This window comes from Lepisosteus platostomus, chromosome 5 (assembly GCF_059453375.1).
Source record: "Lepisosteus platostomus isolate fLepPlt1 chromosome 5, fLepPlt1.hap1, whole genome shotgun sequence".
NCBI lineage: Eukaryota > Metazoa > Chordata > Actinopteri > Semionotiformes > Lepisosteidae > Lepisosteus > Lepisosteus platostomus.
Window position 1 is genome coordinate 15,950,795 of NC_142615.1, and position 20,316 is coordinate 15,971,110.

The following is a 20,316-nucleotide window of genomic DNA, read 5'->3' on the forward strand; positions in this document are numbered from 1 at the left end:
AAACACAATTTCGACAGGCACGTCAGCCTTATCATTGAAAGATTGCCCGTGCCCTCACAAAAGGAATCAGCAATGTGTACTACAGGCAGCTGAGCAGAACTCCGCTTGCTGAAATTGCAGCAGCCAATTTATCTAGGGCTCAGAAGCAAGTATTAAACTTGCTTGGCAAGTTCGGCATTTAATTTATTCTGCGGAAACATCGTATCGGAATGAACTGCCCGAGATAAAAGAGTAATTGCGGCTTCAGATCGTTTTTACAGAGCATTGCGTTGTTCTGTTCATGCTGACTACACGCTTTAGATTTGTCATTTACTGCAAGCGTTGCTTTTCCAGGTTTTTCTGAAATTCCTCGCATTTGAGCCAGCACTAAATATTTCATTCCCGTCGCTGAATACATCGTGGAAACGGTATTTGCAACGGAATGCTGTCACACATGAAACCTCTTTGTTATTCGGTTCTGAAGTTTGAAAATGAAAATAAAACGGGGGTCACTTCATAGGCTTGAAAGAAGTCCAAGCAGCATAAAAACCCGCGAATTCTCACAAATTGCATTGTGCTGCACCTTTCTTCTGCTGCTGTTATAAATAAGCCTTAAACATTTGAATGCATACCTTACTGCTGCTAATCACATTCACGTGTTTACAAAGCTTTTTTCTGTCCGTTATGTTTTTGCTAAGCAGTTTCTCCGTTTCCCTCGTACTGTGATTGTCAGTGAGCACAACAAGACTGAAACAGTGTAAAGGCAGGTAAAAAAGACAGGGTAAAACGCCTGACTGTCGGGAGTGGGATTTGAACCCGTGCCTCTATTTGGAGAGTGAAACACAAAGCTTAAAAGACACGAAGCTGTGAATTTGCTGTTTTAAACCGCTCGACTATCCTGAAAAAATGGATGCTGATTGCACCAGTCGCATGCGATTTTCCGTAACTTTAGGACGATAGATACGACTGGACTAACACAATTTGTGGCGTTTAGCATGACATGGAAAACGGTACCGGAGCATTCGGGTCCGGACTACCAGACTCAGAAACAGTTTTTATCCCCGCACTATCAAACTATTAAACTCCCAGCCTCTCTCACTCTCTCCTCACCTCTCACCTATGATCTGAACCTCACAGTGCCTTCTTTCTTACCAAAAACCCAAACACACATTGAAAATCTACCTCTCCCATACATGTCAAAAGCTCACTCCCCATCATTTCTATCCCTTTATTTCATTCTTTTGATGCATGTTTTTGCACATAACCTGTTACCTTTTTGTTGTTTTGCACACTGCCTGTTGTTGTTTTTTGCACATCAGCTGTTGTCTCTGCCTTTCTTTTGTTATACAATTGTATTGTTGTTGTGTTTTTTTCTTTGTACTACTTATGTCCGAGAGCTAGCTAAATAGCATTTCGTTATACCATATACCTGCGTATGAGTATAATGACAATAAACTTGAACTTGAACTTGACTTAGTCTTGCAGGCAGTATATTATTTTATATTATTTTATTTACTCGTTTAAAAAAACACGGTCTTCTCGTTCCTAAGTCAGATTCTTAGTGCTTTAGTTACTTCCAACCTGGACTGACAGCTCACCCGATCTGTTTGTGATCAGACCATGGAGGGGGGGGGCTGTACCAAGCGCACGTTCCTTCCCAATGTTGAGGCGATCATTCGGAAGATGGGTGTGAAGAGAGACAAGCTTTGTTGACTAAAAATCAAGGCAGGATATGCACTAATCACTGGCAACAGTTATGTTTTCTTACTACTGAGACTCCCACATTGCTAGTGTTTTTGAAGACTTTGAAACAGGCACAGGTGGGGTTTGAAACCACAGCCTTCGGTTTACGAGACTGACACCTTACCACTTGGCCATGGCACCTACAAGCAAATATAGGAATAATGTTGTTCAAATTATTTTTTTTCTGAATCTGGTTTACATCGCCTGGAGGTAGCAACAACAATAAAAGGGATACTTAACAAGGAGATACGCTGTAGCAGTGTGACTCCAACAGATGCTCCTGAAAAGGCTCAAGGTTTAAGCCAGCTCCTTAGAGCGCTCGGCCGTGTTACTTTCAACAGCGGCTCTTCAGCTCTTGTTTGACCTAGTGTTTTTATAACGCGTGGAAACGACCGCAACTTCGTTTTCTGAGATGCTTTCTCTCACGTGGTGAAATCTCGACTTCTTTGGCATCTCTGGCTTCTGTTCTTCTGTAGAGCAGGCTTTCACACCTCTGCTTATAGTGCCCTTGAAGTCATTTTATTTTTACAGGAAGACGCATTCCCTAACGATCTCTCCTGTTTTAGAAATGTTTCATAAGGCGTGTTTGATTCAACGGACAAACAGTATACTAATTGTACAATGCAGATCTATGCGGCATTCGTACTGTCTTTGACTGGGATTCTGAAATACTTCTTGAAAAGGTATTCAGATTTTCTTGAACCTATAATAAAAACACAGACCTGAAACTCCCTAGCTTCCAATCTCTGATGTTGCTGTCCTTAAACTCATACGTGATGTTCTGCAGACGTGCAGTGTGCCTTTACTCTCGTTGTTTTCAAAACGACCTCCGTTGTCGGGGGCAGTTAAAGTGGAACTGGCCTGACTGCACAGGAAAGTACGGAATGATAAAATGTTTCTACGGCTCAAAATGTCCCCTTAGACCCTCGTCATGTCTCTGTGAGGAACGGGCAGGTAGAGAGGTTTAACAGATGCTCATGATGTTTCACACGGGTGTTACCTGTTGTAGTGTTTCAAAAGATGTGTTAGCGGACCACAGATTATCTTGAAAAGATTTGGGTTTGCACTGGCTGGGATTCAAACCTGACTCAATTATTTGGAAGGCGCCTGTACCACCAACGCACTTCCGAGAAGCACCTGCAAATTATCACACTCCTCTCTCTCACCTACAAAGTTATGGAGACACAGACGTCCAATGAAAACTAATTTTATTCACTCAAGGCTCCACTCTTTTGTTGTGATGTCATTTTAATTAATATTAGCTTTGATAAGGTGTCATTTTTGCCTCTAAAAAGGTAAAGTCTGCTCCTTTCTTCCTGGTATAGAAAGAACGTGTTCCATCTTTGTTTAAAAACACCACTAAAAGTAAATTATTCAGCTCTACCGCCTGTGTGCATTGACAAGACACCTCAAAAGGACATATTAAATAAGAACACGATCCTTCCTGTTACCATTCCTGTGGTTGGGGCGTCGTTTCACCCTTTTACATTAAATCATCAGCACTGCTCTTTTTCTATGCACAGTTTAATCAAGAGCACTTAAAAGATGCAAAAAGCTTACAAATAAAATAGAATTGAAAGACAGTCGAGTAAGGAGGTAGAAAAAAAGCACTCCCCCGTCTGGGAATCAACCACCGTCGCCCATGTAACTGGATGTAAAAATAACAGATTAATTTGTGCACAGTCTCTTGAAGCTTCGATGCCATTATTTTTCCTTCCTTATTTTTTCATTCCTATGAATTTACTCTGTAGTAGAAGAAACGCGAAAGTGGGAAACTGCAGGCATTCTTCATGAGTGGTGTGATCAGTGAGCATTTGCACATCTCTTAGTCTGTTCCGTAAACTTTTTCATCGGGGATGTAACTCAGTGGTAGAGCGCATGCTTCGCATGTATGAGGTCCCGGGTTCAATCCCTGGCATCTCCAGGTGCTTTATATTACAGTACTCACATCGCAATCTTCTGGTGAGTGAGAACTCTTTGCTTGTGTTCAGAGAGAGCCAGGTTTACACAAATAAATGCAGGCACACTCGACGTGCTGCAGAGTTGCGCTGCTGTTTTAAATGTACCTCTTTTAGTTCTGTTAAATCCTAAATTATTTGAACTAATAATTTAGTTCAAATTCAGGAAATCCTGAGATTGCTTCACACTTGTCATGGCTGTTGCAGAAAACACCTGTTGATTTCCTGAGAGATCATTCAGCGAGCGAATCCTCCTTCTGAACTCCGCATTAAACTGAAAGCTTCACGAACTCCTCACTGTGTGTCCTGTACTGTTACAAGTGCTGTCGTGTAGATGTGAAGCACAGCCATAAACACACTTTGAACTTTTTCCGTTTGTTAAGGAAAATGCAAAAGAGCATGACAAGTATTGAACGTATAAAATATCCATGGCACAACTCGAGAAAGTACTGAAGGACTACACATCGACTTTTGATGATTACAAGAGATTCAAGAAACACAACCGTCCGCACCTGGGTTTGGATCCTGAACGCTAGAGTTAAAAGAACATAAGCGACGGATATGACCTATAAACTCTCTGAATTGTCTTATAGTTTATGAAATAAAACAATTTCTTAATAAATTCTAACTGTTGATAGACGATTTATTGAATTTTAACAAAATCACAATTACAAACTTTTTCGGTTAAACTGTTATTCACTTACTCTAACGTAAATAAACGTTAGTGTCTTCCGGTGTGTGAGCCAATTTCTCCAAAAAATATTTGTTAGTCTGTCGGGAGGCTGTGCAAGGTGTTAAGAAATAGAATTTCGAAAAGACAAGCTCCCTAAGCTGAACATCAAGGCTGTTTTCTCTACAGAAATGCTCTTTAAATTTCAGCACTGTTGCAACTCCCTTTATAAAGGGTGTGCACACGTATACAACCAAGGCATTGAAATATTTTTTTTAATTATTGTTCCAAAAAACGTTCCATTTATTTTCTTTTTAATGTTGTTGATTAAAAGATTTTATGAAATGAGTAATGTGAGGAAAGATGGATTGTGGGAGCCCCTTAACTACCCATGTCATGCTGTATTTCTCACTCATTCTACTGGGAGTGGTGCCGTCGCTTCTGGATAAAGTCTGTCAGTGGTCATTCCAGACGGGTCAGGTATGACTGCTCTTCGGAACAAGAGACACGTGACTTGCGAGGATCCCGACAGTGTTGACTTTCTTTCAGAGCCCGGATAGCTCAGTCGGTAGAGCATCAGACTTTTAATCTGAGGGCCCAGGGTTCAAGTCCTTGTTCGGGCGGTTGTGCTGCTCTTATTGTGTCTATTTGAATGTCATTCTAAATAGTCTTTTATCTTTCACTCTTCTAGCTGTACTGTGGTTATTTTAAATGTCCATTACTTGTATTTACAGTAGTGTATTTAGTGTTTCATTTCACAAACCGAAAATGTTCAAGTAGATCTTGTCACTCTACTCCACGTAATCATCTAAATTAAATCACAGTAGAGTACAGAACACGCAGTGAGGAGCTCACACAGAAACCTCGGTGGAGATTTAACGGGTGTCTAATAATCACGTTCAAAAAGATGACGATAAGTTTTTTTTTTAACTAGGTAGCCTTAATGGCAACACGGTGTGAGTAGATCTTAAAGCAGCTGCAGAGTACCCGTAATGGCAACACACTGCTTTGAGTTCGGCTTTTCTTATTTCTTCTGCAGAACCAGTGGTATCGGAATATACTGATCCGCATAAGAAGCGCTTTCGGTTTTTGATCATTTTTATTGAGCACTGCTCTAAGTACCACAGGCCAGATGGCTGGTGGTCTAAGGCGTTGCGTTCAGGTCGCAGTTAACCCTGGAGACGTTTGTTAAAATCTCACTTCTAATAAAGAGGTCTTTCTCGTTAGAGTAGAAACGATAGAAGCCTTAAGCGGGAAAAAAATCACAACATCTCGCATTTCACGTGTTTAATGTTAACTGTCTCAGTAGTTGCCTCGGTGATTGATGGCTCTTCTCCCTCGCAGGGTGACGGCAAACTTCTTCAGAGAGGGAGTCTCCCATGCACGGCTTTTCTTTATCAAGAGCTGAGACAACAGAAACAGACTTCCAACTGAAATTAATTACTTCTTGAGCGTTTAGTTTAAAAGCTGAAAGCAGGTGAAAAAGTATTTGGAAATGAGGAAATGACTGCTGACAGTAAACAGAGCTGACGCTCAGCTGCAGACAAGCGCTCCTCTTTAGTATAGTGCTGAGTACCCCCGCTTGTTGCGCGGGAGACGGGTACGTTTCTGTGACAGGGCGCTGGTTTAATTTTTTAACAACCTGAGTTCACTTAAAAAGTGTGTACTGTGTACTACGTTTCGGACTAGTTACGGCGGTAGAATATGGAGATCATCTCCAGCTTTGAGCTCAACTGCAACAAGAAGTCATGCTAAATGTAGTATAGTGAGTAGACATCGCGAGACAACAGAACGAGAGAGTAGAAGGCGGGAATATATGGTGTAAGGGCGTGATCTGTGTAGTTAATAAAATAGTTAAAATAATATGAAAACGTCTCTTTATTAAGATACACAACATTTATGGCGACGAGAGATGAGTGGTTAACGGACTCAAAGCGAGCGGAACACTGCTGATTTTGGTTCTCTTGCTGGTAGAAACGAACTTCTGAATTTTCGGACTTTTCGTTTAGCTTTCGCCATGGAAGATATGGTAGCCGCGCCGAGAAGCTTTGCTTATGCTCAGCTTTTTCCACCATTTCTACTGAACCTCGGACCTCCGTATTTGTATACGGAATACAAGATATGGATGGAGTCGTACAGATTTTTTTAAATAGCCAGTGGATCTACAGAAGCTCAGGATGCCGTGGGACGTGCTACATTACTGCACTGTATCGGGGCTTCCGTGCAGCGGATTTTCGCCAACCTCCCTGGAGAAAAAGGTACATATGAACAGACTGTAGCTGCCTTAGACGCTTACTTTACACCGCGGAGAAATGTGGTTTTGGAACGGCATAAAGTTAGGCAGAGAACTTAGTCTCAGGACGAATCTGTTGTTGCTTTTGTGACTGCACTAAGAGAACTGGCTAAATCTTGTGACTTTGGAGTATTGGAAACTGACATGTTAAGATATCAACTTGTGGAAAAATGTGCACATAAGAGACTATAAATTGCTGCAGGAGGAAGGGCTGACTTTAGAAAGAGCTCTTACAGTCGCTAGAATTCATGAAGCAGCTCAAGCAGAATCAAGAATGCTTTCTGACCACAGTGACAAAGTGACACTGAACGGGGCGCTCGCTCAAACTTTACAAACAAAAGCCGAGCAGCCGGACGCAGTCATGCTAGAGATATAGAAGAACAGGGGACGGCTGACATTACATGTTACAGGTGCGGACTAACAATGCACAAAGCAGATGAATGCGGAGCGTGAACAGCAAAATGTCTACACTGTAAGAAAACAGGACATTATGGACACGTCTGCAGACCATCACGCCCGAGTTTAAGGACAGCAACATCAGAGATTGGAAGTTAGGGAGTTTCAGGTCTGTTTTTTTATTATAGGTTCAAGAAAGTCTGAATACCTTTGCAAGAAGTATTTCAGAATCCCACTCAAATCCAGTACGAATGCCGCATAAATCTGCATTGTACAATTAGTATACTGTTTGTCCGTTGAATCAAACACGCCTTATGAAGCATTTCTAAAACAGGAGAGATCGTTAGGGAATGCGTCTTCCTGTAAAAATAAAATGACTTCAAGGGCACTAAAAGCAGAGGTGTGAAAGCCTGCTCTACAGAAGAACTATAGCCAGAGATGCCAAAGAGGTCGAGATTTCACCACGTGAGAGAAAGCATCTCAGAAAACGAAGCTGCGGTCAATTCCACGCGTTATAAAAACACTAGGTCAAACAACAAGAGCTGAAGAGCCGCTGTTGAGAGTAACGTGGCCGAGTGCTCTAAGGAGCTGGCTTAAACCTCCAGCCTCTTCGGGAGCATCTGTTGGAGTCGCACTGCTACAGCGTATCTCCTTGTTAAGTATCCCTTTTATTGTTGTTGCTGCCTCCAGGCGATGTAAACCAGATTCAGAAAAAAATAATTTGAACAACATTATTCCCATGTTTCCTCGAAGGTGCGGTGGCCAAGTGGTAAGGCGTCGGTTTTGTAAACCGAAGATCGTGGGTTCACCCCACCCGTGCCTGTTTCATTTGTCTCCACTTTCCTTTAGTTTCAAAGTCTTCAAAAAAACTCCCAATGTATGAGTCTCAATAGTAAGAGAGCATAACTGTCGCCAGTGATTAGTATTCTTGCATATTCTGCCTTGTTTTTCAGTCGACAAAGCTTGTCTCTCTTCACAACCATCTTCTGAATGATCGCCTCAGCATTGGGAAGGAACGTGCGCTTGGTACAGCCCCCGACTCCATGGTCTGATCACAAACAGATCGGGTGAGCTGTCAGTCCAGGTTGGAAGTAACGTTCGAAAGCACTAAAAATCTGACTTAGGAACAAGAAGACCATGTTTTTTTAAACGAGTAAACGATAAAATAATATACTGCCTGCAAGACTATGTCAAGTTCAAGTTCAAGTCCAAGTTTATTGTCATTATACTCATACACAGGTATATGGTATAACGAAATGCTATTTAGCTAGCTCTCGGACATAAGTAGTACAAGAAAAAAACACAACAACAATACAATTGTATAACAAAAGAAAGACAGAGACAACAGCCGATGTGCAAAAAGCAACAACGGGCAGTGTGCAAAACAACAAAAAGGTAACAGGTTATGTGCAAAAACATGCATCAAAAGAATGAAATAAAGGGATAGAAATGATAGGGAGTTAGCTTTTTGACATGTAAGGTAGAGGTAGATTTTCAATGTGTGTTTGGGTTTTTGGTAAGAAAGAAGGCACTGTGAGGTTCAGGTCATAGGTGAGAGGTGAGGAGAGAGTGAGAGAGGCTGGGAGTTTAATAGTTTGATAGTGCGGGGGTAAAAACTGTTTCTGAGTCTTGTAGTCCGGACCCGAATGCTCCGGTGCCGTTTTCCATGTCATGCTAAACGCCACAAATTGTTCGTCCAGTTGTATCAAACGTCCTAAATTTACGGAAAATCGGATATGACTGATACAATCCGCACCCATTTCTTCAGGATAGTTGAGCGGTTTAAAACAGCAAATTTACAGATTCGTGTCTTATAAGCTTTGTGTTTCGCTCTCCAAATAGAGGCACGGTTTCAAATCACACTCCCGACAATCAGGCGTTTTACCCTGACTTTTTTACCTGCCTTTACACTGTTTCAGTCTTGTTGTGCTCGCTGACAATCACAGTACGAGGAAAACTGAGAAACTGCTTAGCAAAAACATAACGGACAGAAAAAAGCTTCGTAAACACGTGAATGTGGTTAGCAGCAGTAAGGTATGCATTCAAATGTTTAAGGCTGATTTATAAAAGCAGCAGAAGAAAGGTGCAGCCTTTGTAAGAATTTGCGGGTTTTTATGCTGCTTGGACTTCTTTCAAGCCTATGAAGTGACCCCCGTTTTATTTTCATTTTCAAACTTCAGAACCGAATAACGAAAATGTTTCATGTGTGACAGCATTCCGTTGCAAATACCGTTTCCACGATGTATTCAGCGACGGGAATGAAATGTTTTAGTGCTGGCTCAAATGCGAGGAATTTCAGAAAAACCTGGAAAAGCAACGCTTGCAGTAAATGACATATCTAAAGCGTGTAGTCAGCATGAGCAGAACAACGCAATGCTCTGTAAAAACGATCTGAAGCCGCAATTACTCTTTTATCTCAGGCAGTTCATTCCGATACGATGTTTCCGCAGACTAAATGAAATGCCGAACTCCAAACATGTTTTTGCCATTATTGTACTCCTGCTGAAAGAAGAAAGAAAGAAAGGTGTCGTAAATGAACGTTGTCGCCCGTGGGAGATGTCAAGCGCATTGGACATGAAAAGTGCCGGATAAAACCCATTTCTATACGTTTCTCTTGGTGTCGGGGCTCCTATTGAATGTAAATGAGGCAACGTGCTCAGCCAGCCGACTCAGCGCTTACTGAACGCAGGTGTCTCAGAGCGGTGTGTCCAAGTCGCAGTAAAAGAGGAGTATTCTGCCGGTGCCGTGGCTTAGTTGGTTAAAGCGCCTGTGTAGTAAACAGAGGATCCTGGGTTCAAATCATAGCGGTGCCTTTCTTCCTGTCTTCTCGCACCGTTTATTGTTATAGAGAACATGCTTCTGCATTACCTCAGTCAATATCACCGGGAATGTGAATAGAAATGTAAACATCAATATTTCTGCTGTCTCCTGAGAAACGCAAGTATAGAGTCAAAACACAATAAATAATGCTAAAAAATTATTCAGTTAACACCCAGATGTGACAAAACACATTTAAGACTTACATCCCCTTTAAATATGTATTTCCTTAATATCAGTTCTCTTCCCTCCCCAGGACACCTGCAAATTCACTAGAGCATATTAAAAGCTGTGTGTAAGTCTTACATGTGTTCTGTCACATCTGGGTGTTAAATTAATTGATGTGTTGTGTCATTTAATATGATTTGACTCCACGCTTGTGTTTCTCGGGAGACAGCAGAAATATCGGGGATTTGCGGCTACAGAAAATAATGTGAACTTTACAGGCAAAAGTAAGGTTAAGTTAAAGAAACAAAAACGTATTGTCACCTTTTTCAACGTGATTTTTTAAGACATTTGTTCGGAATAGTATATCTTCTCGTGTCTGTGGCTGTTATCCTACAATAACGGTGGTGAAATAGCAGGAATGTGCGGAAAGAATCGGAGATTGAACAGAAGACTCATCCAGTCGATAGTAAGGTTGTGTAGGACCGCACACCCTACGATGTCAGTGTTGAGTAGTGAGGTTTAAAAGCTTCTTCACGAACCAGGAAGGAGTACAAACCTAAAGTCTTCTGATCCGTAATCAGACACGTTATCCATTGCGCCATTGGCGTTTGTATTGCATTCAGAGCCGCTACTATTCATGTGTCTTGTATGTGTGTCTAGTTACTACGTCTTTCATTATGTCTGGTTTAAAATAATGTATCTTTAAAACAGACAAAGGGTTTATGAGTCTCCCTGAAATTCACACACGAAGAATAAAAAATATCGCGTTTAAAAAGAATACAGAGATGCCGGCGATAGAAAACGGAGCGTCTTAAGTGCGCGCTATCACTGAACTAAACTCCCGATCGATAAGTTTGTCGGCGGCTTTTTAATTGTGTTAGGAAGAGCAAACAGTCCACAGTGTACATTTTAAAGGTCTAAGCAAAACAATCAGACGTGAGGATTAGGATTAGGATCCAGAACAGGAGCCTTTACTTCTTTATATACTGAGCTTTCGGGTGAACGTCAAAGTGAAAGACAAATTCACAATTTTCACTTTTTGATTAAGGAACAAGAAAACACCATCCTTCGAGCTGGATTCAAACCAGGGACATAAGAAATGCCCACTGTTTTTGTCTATAGTCTTAAGATCTAGCAATTGAGCTATCGAGAGGTCGGAAAGCAAACGCTTTGTCACACGTGTAGCCCAATGTAGTGTAGTGTTCCTCTATTTAAATCCCAGTTCGACGTCAAAATACTCACTTCCATAGTCTCGTTCAGAAGAAGAAATGGACCAGGCTTCCACTGTATAAACGTCCAGAGTTCTTATAAAACGTTTGAAGGGACATCAGTGCAGGCTGAAATTGACCCTTTTTCTAGTGGGATCAGGATCATATAAAACCTTTCTTTTGGATTGAGAAGAGGATCATGGAGACACTCAAAATATCCCTGTCTTTGCTTCTTTCAAGGATGAATGGAGTATTGAGCTGCAAGCATCGGTTTAAATCAAAACTCTCTGCTACTGCAGTTGCTTGTTTGAGAGTTTCTTCAAATCTTTCAACTGAACGTTGATATCAAGAGATATTGACGGTAATATCATAGGGACTTTGGTTTTCTTTTGATCGAAAATTGTATTAAAATACAAGCCTCTTTCACAGTTGTATAATACTTTCCCTTGCATCCTCAGATAAAATTTCTAAATACCACAAAGTTACAACATATGGAATAGCATTTATTTTAAAATGTATTTTAAAATTTGCATTTATTTAGAGCTATATTTAGAGCTTAGTAAAGATAGCATTGCTAATATTGATGGAGTAGAAATGTAAGATGAATTGATAGCTTTTTCTGAACTAAAAAAGTCCTACAACGCCTCCTGTAACAGGTAAGGACTCATAGCAAGACATTGCTATTGCATTGCGCATTTTGCAGATACGACCAGTTTCTGCTTCTGGTGAGTGCATCTTTTCCAAACTGAAATTAACAAGAACATTTTCAAGATGCGCCATGTCCCTAAATCGTTCATCAGGACTACTATTAATATCAGGTGAAAGCAGTACAAAGCATACATTTAACCTAAATATTAAGAGACTATATCTGTCAGCTACTGCTGTAAGCCATGTTCAGCCAACGCTAGAAATATTACTGCTCTACTACAGTAGCTAAAGAAAGCAAGTCCGACTTAGAAACGGATCACAAGTCGAAAACATAAACCGACGAGGATGGGATTCGAACCCACGCGTGCAAAGCACAATGGATTAGCAACCCATCGCCTTAACCACTCGGCCACCTCGTCACAAAAGCCACCCCCCTTGGGCATGATTTTGCTCGGCGACCAGGCTCAGCGCACATCGACCTCAGATGTCTCAGAGCGGTGTGTCCAAGAGGCTGTATAAGAATAGGTAATAGGTTTATTCCATGCTGAAAAAAAGAAGAACGAGAACACAACGTTTCGCCCGTGGAGCCTTCTTCAGGTGTGAGAGAGACAGGGCAGTAGGCAAAGGTAAAATAGCGAGAGAACAAAGGTTTGAGGGTGGGTACCCACCTGTATAAGAATAGTATTCTGCCAGTGCTGTGGTAAAGCTGGTTAAAAGACCTGTTTCATAAAGAGGAAATCCTGGATCCGAATTCCAGCGGTACCTTTTTTTTCCTGTCTTGTTTTACAGAACATGTAATTTGGGACACTCAAAGAGGTCTTGATTTGGTTTAATGCGTTTATTCATTTCCTTTGCAGAACAACTTGTTTTTTTAAAATCATATAGCTTGCGAAAGATGAAATGCGAGCAATTTTTTTTGTGCACCAAAAGTATGTAAATGAAAAAAAGCAAGGTGTAAGCATTTCTGTGGTGCAATCGGTTAGCGTTTTCGGCTATTAATCCCCAGGTGGGTTTTTTGATCCCACCCAGGGACGCACTTCTTCCTATGGTAAACATCATCACCGCAAAAATTTAATTGTTCCGCAAAACCTGAACTATTTTGATATTTGCAGTAGTAAACAATTGAGTACCAGAGTCAACATTACCTGGAATTTCCAATAATTACCGACATTGGTAACTTGCAAGCAGTTAGTATTCACCCATAGAATTATATGTTCCAGTGAGTGAGGGAGAATTCACTTATGCTCCCGTTGCATCTTCAGCTAAAGTAATTTAAAAAACAATGCAAAATTGTTCGAGAACTTGTCAAGCAAAAACAACAGATCGCCGGAGTTCTATTTTAATATTTTCGTATATTTACCTTAATTTGAATATAAATGTTAACATAAACGCTGTTCAATATAATGTAATGTTGTTGTACTTTTAAAATATTTTAGCTGAGGGTGAGAGGGGGGATATTACGCCTTGCCAAACATCTAAAATAACTGTAAAAGGGGATGGCATTTTAATAAAACTGGCAATCAAAAGAAAGTTACAATTTGTATGGTATTATGCTCAATATCCCTCGATATTGAAGGTCAGATGAGGAATTTGAAGAAATTATCAATGAAACAACGGCAATAGCAGAGGGTGTTGATTTTGAACCAGTGTTTGCACCTCAATAATCCATCAGTCTTCGCTTGACAGGCTTCCTCAAGATATTCGGTGTTCTATACAAAAAATCGACAATTAAGCGCAAATGTGACAAGAGGCAAAGACTGCGGCAGAGGAGGAATAAACTCCACACGATGACTGTATGTATACGTCTGTCTAATATTCGGCCCCTGCAGGGGCATCATATTCGCTGAACTGCCTGCCCGCGTGTGTACGGTCTTATAATTCAAGAATATCAATGGTCAGACGCTTACAACGGGTGTTTGTGTTTGTATTATTTAGAGAATTGAAAAAAACATTTTCAAAACTACAGCTCGAATGAAATTAAAAAAAGTTTATTTGTCTCTTTGCTGTAACAACTGTGCCAAAACTATTCAGATACATCAAAATAGCATCAGAATGTAACTAGATTTTATTGGATTTTAGGAAATGTATTTTTGCGCATTTCTCTATACGATCAGAATACCTTCCTGTTTTCACCGTGTTTATTGTTTCTGCCTATGATATCTCGGAAAGAAAGACCCAGTATCTGTTCACCGAAATATTTCAGGAGTTTTCTGTGGTTTGAGAGGAGTGTATGAAGGTAATGAAGGAGGGAGGATACGCGCATTCCGCACGGGGAGCGCAGAGCAATGAGCCGCGACTGCAGCTCTCCGAGTCTTTTCTTATACAACCTCTGAGTCCTGACACACAGCGGCTCCAGCCAGTGTTGAAGGTTTACAGTTCAGAAAACGGCTGTCTCGAGCAGAAACTGATCTTCCTGCTTTAGTTAAGGTTTGGTTATTGTGGGGGTTTAGCGCTTGTATCTCTCTTCTCTTACTAAACACTATCTACTGTAAAGTATATAAATAGAAGCTAAAATGCAGCTAAAATACTTCAGTAAGGCCGAGCAGATAGGAAAGTTTAATAAAAATGTTCTATGATCTATGTTCTAGTTGCCCATATTTTTTAAACTCTCGGTTCAAGCTCTGATTTAATCCTCTCGGCTCCTGCCGCTGTCACCGGGAGAGTGGCTGCATTCCGTAGGGCTACAGGCTGATTTCACAATGCCACATTTAATGAAATACAGGGGAAACCGCAAGGAAAACGATATTGTAACGCAACGGGGGCATCCCGATTGAGGCTCGAACCCGGGACTCCCGCGTCTCTCTGCAGCGACCCAGCCCCGTGAGCCAAAGAGAGATCTCTCTGCAGCTCAGTAGCTGTAGTCCTGCTATCACAGGGAAGGGCGGTGACATCACCTGCTCTGGTACGCCGGCTCTTACACAGTGCCTGTAGGCCGTAAGCGTTACAATATGTTTTAATACATCTTCTTCTGGATTTATATTTCGGTCTTTCACCTTTGAATGCATACCTTGACCGTAAATCTTTACTCGATTACAGGCACCCCAAACAGTTCTTAAGGGAGAAATCGAAGCCTATTTGACTTTCTGCTAATCACATCGAAGTGTTCACGAAGCATTTCCCTGCCCATCATGTGCCCGCAAGCCGGTTTCTCCGTTTTCTTCTTTCTGTCGTTGTCAGCGAGCACAAGAAGACAGGAAAAATGCAAGAGAGGGAAAAGCTGTCAGGAGTGGGATTTGAACCCACGCCTCTATTCAGAGACCAGAACACCCAAGCAATGGAAAGACAGGAGTCCTTGAGTCTGGCGCCTTAGACCACTCGGCCATCCTGACGAGATACGTAAGTTGGTGTGTTAAAAGCACCAGTAGTTCACAAAACTGAGAAATGCTTTGCTGGAGAAGCGCCACGTTGCCTAATGTTGCCTAAACGGATCGCGGAAATCAAATATTCGGATCGATTTAGAGTGTGCTTTACAGCCTTTGTGTAATATTTTAAATTGTTTTAAAAAAGTGTGTACTGTGTACTACGTTTAGGACTAGTTAGTGTGGTAGAATATGGAGATCATCTCCAGCTCTGAGCTCAACTGCAACAACAAGTCGTGCTGAACAAAGTCAGAGTTCAGCTGAACCTTTGCTCAGTGTGGTGCTCAGGACTCAGGAGTATTGTTGTGGTTCTAATTAGAACGAACTGCAGGGGCTCTGAATCAGAACATTTCAATTTATCTGATCAGTAAGTTAAAATGCAGGACATGTTAAAATCGGATTATTACTGTGTCTCTGTCCCGTTTGTATATAACCGAATGTTTAAAAGATACCAGTAAGGACACACAACTACTAATGCGGTACTTATTGGAAATAGTCCCAAAACAAGTACGTCCGGCAGCTGGTAGACCCCTGTAATAATTTTGCAGTGACACTTTGAAGATTTACACTCTATTTAAATATTAATTTACTAAATTTCAGTTCTCTTTTCTCACACTCCCTGGCATAACTGAACTCTCACTCTCGCATACTAAAGGCTTTACATGCATTAGCTGTGATACAGATTCTAATAAAGACAGAATGAAACTGTTTGTTTTGTGTCTCATGGTGATCCTCTTCTCGATCCAAATTAAATGTTTAATATGATCCCTCGAGAAAGAAAAAGGAGTCAATTTCCGCCTGGAATGATTGATGCTCCATCAAACATTTTGTAATATCTCCGGAAGTTTATACAGTAGAATCCTGGTTTGTGGCTTAAATTCAAGGTAAACAAGACTAAGGAAACGAGTTGGAAACGATGTCAATCTGGGATTTAAATCATCCGGAACATTTCACTACATTGGGCAGTATGTGCCAGAGAGCAGCTCCTGATATCTGTTGATAACTCAGTTGGTAGAGTGGAGGACTGTAGTTGAAACAAGAGGGAATCCTTAGGTCACCAGTTTGACTCCAGCTTGAAGGAAGGTGCCCTTTGTGTATTTTGTTAAAATAGCTGATCTTTTTTCACTCAGACTTTGATCAAAAGCTCAATAAACGACGAAGCAGAGGCTCTTGTTCCGAATTCAGCTCACGTCTGATTGTCTTGTTTTGGCCAAGATCTGATCTTTGAATTCAGGGACTACTCTGTCTGCTTTGTACAGTAATTCAAAAGTAGATACAAATGTCACATTTTTATTTTAGATATAAAGGTGTTCTCTGTTTTTAAAGGATAGGTACTTAATTGGCTTTATGATTTGGATTTGATTTTGTATCGTTGTATTATTAAGTTTGTGCTTTTTGTGTTTTTAACATATTGTGAACTTATTTTTTAAACAAATGCTTACAAAGGCAGACATGGCACACATCTGTTTATACCAGCGGTGAATTGTATATTTGTATTAAGTATAAGCTACTGCACACTTCTGGGAGTATAACAGGTTCGATATAAAGTGGCAAAAATATAAAAGGGGAAAATACCCCAGACTGGGTGTAAAGGCCTCGTTGTGACTGTTGTTTTATTGTTGAATACGGCATACTGTGCACGAAATGTTGCAGAAACACAATCTGATAGTTAAATAATTATTATTTTAATAATTTGATAAGTATGAGGCCCCGGATCCAAATATTCAGTTCTGATTTTTTTTAAGTTATATCTTCCCTTCCTCTGGTGGAAGTAAGACGATGTGAGCAATTGTTTTTTGTTCTTTTTTTTCACGTTGCGATCCAAAAAGCCATAGATGCACAGTCTGACAGCAACCAAACCAGAATGGATTCTGCTGGGAGCCGGACTGAGCTCATTCTTGCTCCCTGTGCTGAAAACAGAATTAGATCTTCCTCGAACATCGTCTACAGCTGCTGGATGGTGCTCTACGTCCTGCTGCTCCAGCAATTATTTGGACGAAAGACAGATCACTTGTGCGCTTTTAACCTTCTCGCAGCTACAGGCGAGACTGAAGCTGGCGATATAAAGGCACGCGCTGGTACACCTTCTCTAACTTTCACAATCGCGATAAACATTTTTTTAAGACCTTTGAAAAACTAGATATAGATATAGATAAAACAAGATAAAAAACATGAGCTTAATCGGTTTTTACATTAATCGACTTTGAAACAAATTTGATCTTTTTACATTGCATTTTACGTTGAAATATAGCGTGCATACCTAATCCACCAACGGACAGAGCAATATTTTACGTTGCCTTCCAGAGCTTCCAACGTTTGATGGATTTGTATGGGTGTCTGTATGATACCACTACAGCACTGGCGTAGGTGCAAAATCCACTTTCACACGACTTTTTCAGTGTCTTCTCTCTCAAATGGACCGAAGCACAGGAGCCAATATTAGAGAAAACGACAGGTGTTTAAACAGAGGATGTCCCAATGTCTGGGACAACACATTGTGATTTTGTATAAACGCAAATGGTTTCTCATTTAAAAGCCAACAATATTCTTTTTCTCCCTGGCGCTAATAAGCTACCACACATGGGAGCTGTTGTGTGAAAGAAAATTCCAATGTCCATAGGAAGGCAGAATAAAATCCAGAACTGTGTTGGTGACATCGATAAACAGGGCTCATGTTCACAACAAAACTTTACTGTATAAAAGGTTAATATTCGTAAATATATATTTTTTTTAATTATGCAAGGTGTCTGTTAAACCATTCATGAAGGATTTTTAGACAAAAAAACACACCATTATATGAGAACATATATTTACTATATCTGCATTTAACTCACTTTTTAACAATATCAATTTCAAGGCCGATATAAATTGCTGCCCTGCTTTTTTGTCATAAATACACAAGCTTGTTATGTCTTGTGTCAGAAATAAACTGCATGAAATTTGCTAAAGCAACAGATCTTCCTGCTTTAGTTAAGGTTTGGTTATTGTGGGGGTTTAGCGCTTGTATCTCTCTTCTCTTACTAAACACTATCTACTGTAAAGTATATAAATAGAAGCTAAAATGCAGCTAAAATACTTCAGTAAGGCCGAGCAGATAGGAAAGTTTAATAAAAATGTTCTATGATCTATGTTCTAGTTGCCCATATTTTTTTAACTCTCTGTTCGAGCTCTGATTTAATCCTCTCGGCTCCTGCCGCTGTCACCGGGAGAGTGGCTGCATTCCGTAGGGCTACAGGCTGATTTCACAATGCCACATTTAATGAAATACAGGGGAAACCGCAAGGAAAACAATATGTTTTAATACATCTTCTTCTGGATTTATATTTCGGTCTTTCACCTTTGAATGCATACCTTGACCGTAAATCTTTACTCGATTACAGGCACCCCAAACAGTTCTTAAGGGAGAAATCGAAGCCTATTTGACTTTCTGCTAATCACATTGAAGTGTTCACGAAGCATTTCCCTGCCCATCATCTGCCCGCAAGCCTGTTTCTCCGTTTTCTTCTTTCTGTCGTTGTCAGCGAGCACAAGAAGACAGGAAAAATGCAAGAGAGGGAAAAGCTGTCAGGAGTGGGATTTGAACCCACGCCTCTGTTCAGAGACCAGAACACCCAAGCAATGGAAAGACAGGAGTCCTTGAGTCTGGCGCCTTAGACCACTCGGCCATCCTGACGAGTTGCGAAAGTTGGTGTGTTAAAAGCACCAGTAGTTCACAAAACTGAGAAATGCTTTGCTGGAGAAGCGCCACGTTGCCTAATGTTGCCTAAACGGATCGCGGAAATCAAATATTCGGATCGATTTAGAGTGTGCTTTACAGCCTTTGTGTAATATTTTAAATTGTTTTTAAAAAGTGTGTACTGTGTACTACGTTTAGGACTAGTTAGTGTGGTAGAATATGGAGATCATCTCCAGCTCTGAGCTCAACTGCAACAACAAGTCGTGCTGAACAAAGTCAGAGTTCAGCTGAACCTTTGCTCAGTGTGGTGCTCAGGACTCAGGAGTATTGTTGTGGTTCTAATTAGCACGAACTGCAGGGGCTCTGAATCAGAACATTTCAATTTATCTGTTCAGTAAGTTAAAATGCAGGACATGTTAAAATCAGATTATCACTGTGTCTCTGTCCCGTTTGTATATAACCGAATGTTTAAAAGATACCAGTAAGGACACACAACTACTAATGCGGTACTTATTGGAAATAGTCCCAAAACAAGTACGTCCGGCAGCTGGTAGACTCCTGTAATAATTTTGCAGTGACACTTTGAAGATTTACGCTCTATTTAAATATTAATTTACTAAATTTCAGTTCTCTTTTCTCACACTCCCTGGCATAACTGAACTCTCACTCTCGCATACTAAAGGCTTTACATTCATTAGCTGTAATACAGATTCTAATAAAGACAGAATGAAACTGTTTGTTTTGTGTCTCATGGTGATCCTCTTCTCGATCCAAATGAAATGTTTAATATGATCCCTCGAGAAAGAAAAGGAGTCAATTTCCGCCTGGAAAGATTGATGCTCCATCAAACATTTTGTAATATCTCCGGAAGTTTATACAGTAGAATCCTGGTATGTGGCTTAAATTCAAGGTAAACAAGACTAAGGAAACGAGTTGGAAACGATGTCGATCTGGGATTTAAATCATCCGGAACATTTCACTACATCGGACAGTATGTGCCAGAGAGCATCTCCTGACATCTGTTGGTAGCTCAGTTGGTAGAGCGGAGGACTGTAGTGGAAACAAGAGGGAATCCTTAGGTTGCTGGTTTGACACTGGGTCGAAGGAAGGTACCCTTTGTGTATTTCATTCAAACAGTTAAAATAGCCGATCTTTTTCCACTCAGACTTTGATCACAAGCTCAATAAACGACGAAGCAGAGGCTCTTGTTCTGAATTCAGCTCACGTCTGATTGTCTTGTTTTGGCCAAGATCTGATCTTTGAATTCAGGGAATACTCTGTCTGCTTTGTACAGTAATTCAAAAGTAGATACAAATGTCACTTTTTTATTGTAGATATAAAGGTGTTCTCTGTTTTCAAAGGATAGGTACTTAATTGGCTTTATGATTTGGTTTTGATTTT

At 40.6% G+C, this 20,316-nt stretch overlaps 5 non-coding genes across 5 annotated transcripts; 2 read left to right on the forward strand and 3 right to left on the reverse strand.

Annotated features, from left to right (window-relative positions):
* Positions 1-3,574: 3,574 nt before the first annotated feature.
* trnaa-cgc (transfer RNA alanine (anticodon CGC)) lies at positions 3,575-3,646 on the forward strand. The gene has a single exon. It is a non-coding gene; the product is annotated as a tRNA-Ala (tRNA).
* Positions 3,647-4,900: 1,254 nt separating this feature from the next.
* Positions 4,901-4,973, forward strand: trnak-uuu (transfer RNA lysine (anticodon UUU)). Its single transcript has one exon. It is a non-coding gene; the product is annotated as a tRNA-Lys (tRNA).
* A 7,244-nt stretch (positions 4,974-12,217) lies between these two features.
* trnas-gcu (transfer RNA serine (anticodon GCU)) lies at positions 12,218-12,299 on the reverse strand. The gene has a single exon. It is a non-coding gene; the product is annotated as a tRNA-Ser (tRNA).
* Positions 12,300-15,098: 2,799 nt separating this feature from the next.
* Positions 15,099-15,209, reverse strand: trnal-caa (transfer RNA leucine (anticodon CAA)). Its single transcript has 2 exons — positions 15,172-15,209; positions 15,099-15,144 (listed from the first exon to the last, which is right to left on the reverse strand). It is a non-coding gene; the product is annotated as a tRNA-Leu (tRNA).
* A 3,592-nt stretch (positions 15,210-18,801) lies between these two features.
* On the reverse strand, positions 18,802-18,912 carry trnal-caa (transfer RNA leucine (anticodon CAA)). The gene is made up of 2 exons: positions 18,875-18,912; positions 18,802-18,847 (listed from the first exon to the last, which is right to left on the reverse strand). It is a non-coding gene; the product is annotated as a tRNA-Leu (tRNA).
* Between the last annotated feature and the right edge of the window lie 1,404 nt (positions 18,913-20,316).